The sequence below is a fragment of the Photinus pyralis genome, unplaced genomic scaffold, assembly GCF_008802855.1.
Source record: "Photinus pyralis isolate 1611_PpyrPB1 unplaced genomic scaffold, Ppyr1.3 Ppyr1.4_unclustered_Scaffold2199, whole genome shotgun sequence".
NCBI classification, from domain to species: domain Eukaryota; kingdom Metazoa; phylum Arthropoda; class Insecta; order Coleoptera; family Lampyridae; genus Photinus; species Photinus pyralis.
In genome coordinates, this window is record NW_022171156.1 from 1 (window position 1) to 5,851 (window position 5,851).

General features: G+C 37.9%; 1 long non-coding RNA gene across 1 annotated transcript; it reads right to left on the minus strand.

Annotated features, from left to right (window-relative positions):
• Positions 1-594: 594 nt before the first annotated feature.
• On the minus strand, positions 595-3,107 carry LOC116181803. Its single transcript, XR_004147343.1, has 3 exons — positions 1,084-3,107; positions 891-1,024; positions 595-832 (listed from the first exon to the last, which is right to left on the minus strand). It is a non-coding gene; the product is annotated as an uncharacterized LOC116181803 (long non-coding RNA).
• Between the last annotated feature and the right edge of the window lie 2,744 nt (positions 3,108-5,851).

The following is a 5,851-nucleotide window of genomic DNA, read 5'->3' on the forward strand; positions in this document are numbered from 1 at the left end:
CACTCAAGTCGGCGCCGACCACCCCTTAGTGACGCACTTTACTGAAGGTCCAAACTTCCAAAACTGCCGCAACTCTGCTTGCCACTCCGTAAACCGGAAACTCCACCAACTTCCAATGCTGGCTGGCCTCTACACAATCCAAACTACTGCGGTAACTCGCCGAAGCGAACTCAAAAACTGCCCTGACTGGCAACAAAACTGACGATAAAAACTTCACAACTCCAAAACAAACTTCAAACTTCTGCAGACGTGGATCTGCTCTCAACTTGGCAAAAGGCGATTTAAATTTCAACCAAACGTAGTTCTGCGTTGAACAGTGGCAAAAAGCCCTTCCTCTTCTCAGTCCGTTCTATTTAAGGTGGAAACCCTTCCAAATTACAAATTAAAACAGCCAATGATAAGCAGTTGACAACAGAAAATTTCCCCCCTAACGCACGTTAAACCAGAGGTAGAAATGATTTTTACAATCAATTTTTAACCGACATTAAGAGATAACACAAAAATTAAAATACTAGGAAAAATAGAATTTTCTGTCTTTTAAATACAAAGACAAGGCGATAAATAACATCCACCTGTCAATTAAATTAAGCGTTTACAATGATAACAGAATAAAAGTGAAATAAAATTCTCAGAAATGTAAGTTAAATAAAATTAAAGATTTAGACCTGGTCAGCCATATAGGTTACGCGGGTACAAAATCGTAAGGAAAGATATGATTCCTAATCTCAGATCAAAGAGTGGAGTTGCGATCATAGTAAAAGATGACGTACAGTTCAAACCACTACCATTGCAAACAAATTTACAAGCTGTAGCAATTGAAATAATGGCTCCCCTAAAAATCGTTATGTGTAACATATACTTATTATATTATTATATATACTTATTATTACCTGATAGAAATTGGCAGCAGCATGAACTGCAGAATCTTATAGATCAAATGCCAGTCTCGTATCTGCTAATGGGTGATTTTAATTCCCATAATTCCCTATGGGACTCATCTCATACAGATGCTAGAGGACGAGACCTGAAGCAATAATAGATAATAATCAACTGGCAGTATTAAACAACGGTAGTCATACTCACCTGTGCGCGATCCGGAACTTTTTCGGTGATCGATCTTACCATAGCTTCTCCACGCGTTGCAACACTATTCTCCTGGAGGATATTAGATGATCTTCATCACAGCGACCATTTTCCAATTGATATCGAAACGCACACACGAGAGGCACCTGCAACACGTCCGATACGGTGGAAGATTTCGGAAGCTCGTTGGGATCTATACAGATATCAATTGGAGCTAGGTGTATCACAAAATACACTTCCACGTGGCTTAAAAGAAATTACATCTGCCATCTATAATGCGGCTAATCTTGCCATACCAAAAACAAGCGGGACCCCCGTCAAACATCGAGTACCCTAGTGGAATCGGGATGTCAGCGAGGCAGTCAAAGCCAAAAAGAAAGCATTTAATAAATACATTTCATAGATATCCCACAAATGAACACCTTATAGTTTTTAAAAAGGCAAGAGCAAATGCCCGTAGAACGATTCTTCAAAGTAAAAGAGCAACTTGGAATAACTATACGTCAACAATTACCCACCAAACTCCTACTAAACAAGTATGGCAAAAGATTAAAGCAGTATCGGGAAAGAATGCTATTACAATACAACTGCAAATTAATAATAACCAAGTGACAAGTCAACCAGAGCAAACTGCTGAGCTTCTAGCAGACCAATTTCAAAAAGCTAGCAGTACGGAAAATTATGAGCCACGATTCTTAGCACATAAAGCTAGGAACGAAGTAGACCTCAACTTCACACACTTGGAAGACTTCGACTATAATCACTCTTTTACAATGATTGAGCTCGAAACGGCACTCACGTGCAATAAATCTTCCTCTCCTGGGCCAGATCTTATAACTTACGAGATGTTAAGGAACCTCTATACGGTATATAAGACCCTACTCCACCGAGGCGTATATCTAACCTGCTGGAAGGAAGCGATCGTGATCCCTATTTTAAAAAGTGCAAAAAATCCGTACCTGGCCTCAAGTTACCGACCGATCAGCTTAACTTCATGCATAGCTAAAGTGTTTGAGCGCATGGTAAGCTATCGATTAATGTGGCTGCTTGAAAAAGAGGAACGCTTTACAAGCTGCCAGGCAGGATACAGAAGACACAGATCAACCGCTGATCATCTAGTACACCTACAAAATAAGATACTTGAAACCTTCTCCCATAGACATCACGCAGTTGCAGTCTTCTTTGATGTTGAAAAGGCATTTGACATGACGTGGAGACACGGAGGGTTGCAGACGTTGGGGTTTGAAAGGAAACCTACCGAAACTTATCTCCTCCTTTCTACAAGATCGACAATTTCGTGTTAGAGTAGGTAATACGCTTTCTACGTCCAGAACGTTAGAAAATGGAATACCGCAAGGTTCTACCTTAAGTGTGGTATTATTTGCTATCGCAATCAACTCCATTACTGCCTCCATTTCTGACGATGTAAGCACATATCTATACGTCGATGACCTAACGCTTGTGTATTCAGGACCGAGTATGGGGGAAATTAATAGAAAAATGCAACAGGCGATTGACAGTATCGTATTAAACTCACATAAATGTGGCTTTAAATTATCAGTCGATAAATCTTACTGTATGCACTTTTGTCGATTAAGAAAACCACATGACGGCCCAATGCTCCTCTTACAGGACAGGTATATTGAGTGCAAACCAACTGGTACATTTCTTGGTGTGCTGCTGGACTCTGCACTAACCTGGAAGATGCATATCGATAATTTAATTACCTACACGTTGTAAGACAGCCCTCAGTATTTTCAGAGTGTTAGCCAACTCCAAATGGGGTGCTGAAACAGAAATTTTGTTACGAATGTACAAAGCACTCATAAGATCAAAGATAGATTATGGTTGTGAAGCATACTCTTCTGCTTCAAAAAGTACTCTAGCGCGGTTGGACTCAATACAGAACAGTGCTATTCGGTATTGTCTAGGTGCATTTTATACCAGTCCTAGTGTTAGCTTAGCCTGCGAATCTGGAATTCTACCTCTAAGCCTGCACCGACAATACAGAATTTTAAGTTATGCATGTAGAATAAAAGCACAACCAAATCATATTATGAACTATGATATCATGTTCAGTAACGTAAGACCACTAAATGACTGGAGAAGATTACATAAACCCATTTGGTGAAATATTCAACACATCCTTGAATTAATAAATGCTTCCTTACCACGCATGTTACCATCAAAGCCACTTGAGGTTTCTCCCTGGAAAGTGCCTGATATTAACGTCAGAATAGATTTAACAGTCTATGGCAAGGAAGAAACTCATCCATCTCTTTATCTTCGAGAATTTAACAAAATTGTCAACTCTTATCAAGATTATATGTTTCTCTAGACCGATGGCTCAAAAAAGAATATGGGTACTGGATCTGCCTTTTCTACTGATGACGCTGAGTATGAATGGTCAATGGGAATCCACGCATCTATATACACAGCTGAACTGTATGCAATTTGGCAAGCTCTCCGATATTGCGAATTGCATACAGATAAAAATAAATTTGTTGTTATAAGCGATTCACTGAGTTCTTTAGTCAGTTTGAAAAATCCATATTCAAAACATCCATTAGTGCAGATGATACTATCAACACTGAAACATCTTGCAAACCTTGATATTCTTGTTACATTCCCATGGGTCCCTAGTCATGTAGGTATAAGCGGCAATGAAAAAGCTGATCGTGCTGCTATAGAAGCGGGAAATGAGACAACAGATAAGGTTTGGATCTCTAGTTCTAGCGACATTAACAAATATCTGAAAAAGAAAATAAATGTATCATGGCAACAGTACAATACTCACCTAAATAGAGTTCAAATGACAATTAATGGGTGGAGAGCAACACTATCACTTCCTAGAAAAGACATGACCGTTCTACATCGGTTAAGAATAGGACATACAGCAATAACACACAAGCATTTATTAACAAAACAAAAAATAATGTAAAGAAATACAAACCTTGACATCTTTCTCGTAACAATAATTTCTGTTGAAGTACTTAACCAACGACACAAAACAAAAATTTAAATTAAGAAAATTAATTACATGGAAAATAGGAAACCGCCCTTGTCCATCCTAGTTAAGAATCCCAAAATTTCGTCCTGCCAGACGAAATATCACAGCAATATTTAAACAACATACAATGTTAAATAAATATTTAATTTAATTTTATCCCTCTCTTGTTTTTGGGCCCTCAACAGGCATGCGCCCAATTACAGAGTGACCCGCATAATGCTATTTAGAGGTGCCTCTGCAGAAGGTCTTAAGTTGGTCTATACTACTCCGGTATTTACCTTACGAATTAGAAAAACTGCAGGAAAACCTAATTCGGAGTAGCCGGTAGAATGCTCGGAACTGGTCTAAGGTAATTTCCATCTCCGCCACAGATGAAAAATTCACCTCAACCCAGGTTCGAAGACCCGACCTCCGGATTTATAACCCAATGCTCTACCAATATGTAGTAAACATGTATTCAATATTTGGTGCTACTATAGGGTCAGTCATATTGGTTAAAATTCTGCTCTTCTTGGAGGATTTATCGATCAGATAAGTCTTGCGTATGTCGCCAAAGGAAATTCTCTTTGTTTCCATCAAAATATCTCCAGTAAGCAAATTGTTTCTAATGCTCTTAAAAAGGTGGGGTGTATCAAAGATGACAATCACTTCAAAATCGTCCACAATAAATGCAGGGGTTTGAACAGTCACGCCTAACATTTTATAAGCACTCTGGTTGCTTATTGTGCCTTGATCGCAAATTAAGACCTTTGGTAACAAACCCACGGTTATTAATTTTTTAATTGCAATTTGAGTTAATTTTACTAAATCAGAGCATTTAAACCCCAGTTTGTGACAAAAAGTATCCATTGGACATCTTCCATGGGGAATACATCCCACGGATCATAAACATCATGGCGTAGTTGGTTTGTACTGGTTTTCTTCCTAAAGGCCTAAATCCCCAAAACCTTCTATCAAATCAAGATCCTTGGAGTATTCTAAGTTGCTGTGGATACTCATTTCGTCGAACAAAAGAGCGGGGTTAACTGGACAGTTTTTTGGAAAATTATTGACATTTTTGGTTTATTTAATTTTTTAGTCAAATAGATGGTATTTTCACAGTAGCTAGAACTGTTAGCAACGTTGTTTTACTATTTTGCATAGAAAAAAATTCTATACATTTTATATAAATAATTTTGGAGGACCGCTAGAAATGGTTCATTTAACCTACCATCCAGGTTAAGTAAACATCTATAGTGGGTTATGTGAACATGACGTTTAATTAATGCAGTTGTTACATGTTTACATATGTATTTTAATAATTTTTAGGAAGTAGTGAAATCATAGTCATGGAAATCAATATAAAATGTCAACATATTAGCATATCTTGCGCTCAAATTTTCACTTGGAGGAGAAAATTTTGAAATAACGTCTTTCTGTAATACATAGGCAAATTCTTCAATGATTATAAATTTATTTGTGCAATTGTAACGCTTAAGAAACTGCACATCAAAACCTTTGCTATTTTTTGCTATAATTTTAGCCACATAATGTATGAATTGTGAGGCAGTTTTACCAAAGATTTTCACCAAACAATAGTTTCTAGCTTGTATGTCATCTTCTGTTGTGTCCTGATTATTCTGTAACGAATCAGAATCATCCACTGAGTAGTCTTCATCAGATTCAGATTGTCGAATTTTCATCTTCTATCAGACGTTTTGTCTGTAAAAGTAAACGGGATTAGCGAGGCCGGGTCCGGTCTCCATAAACGCGGGGTAC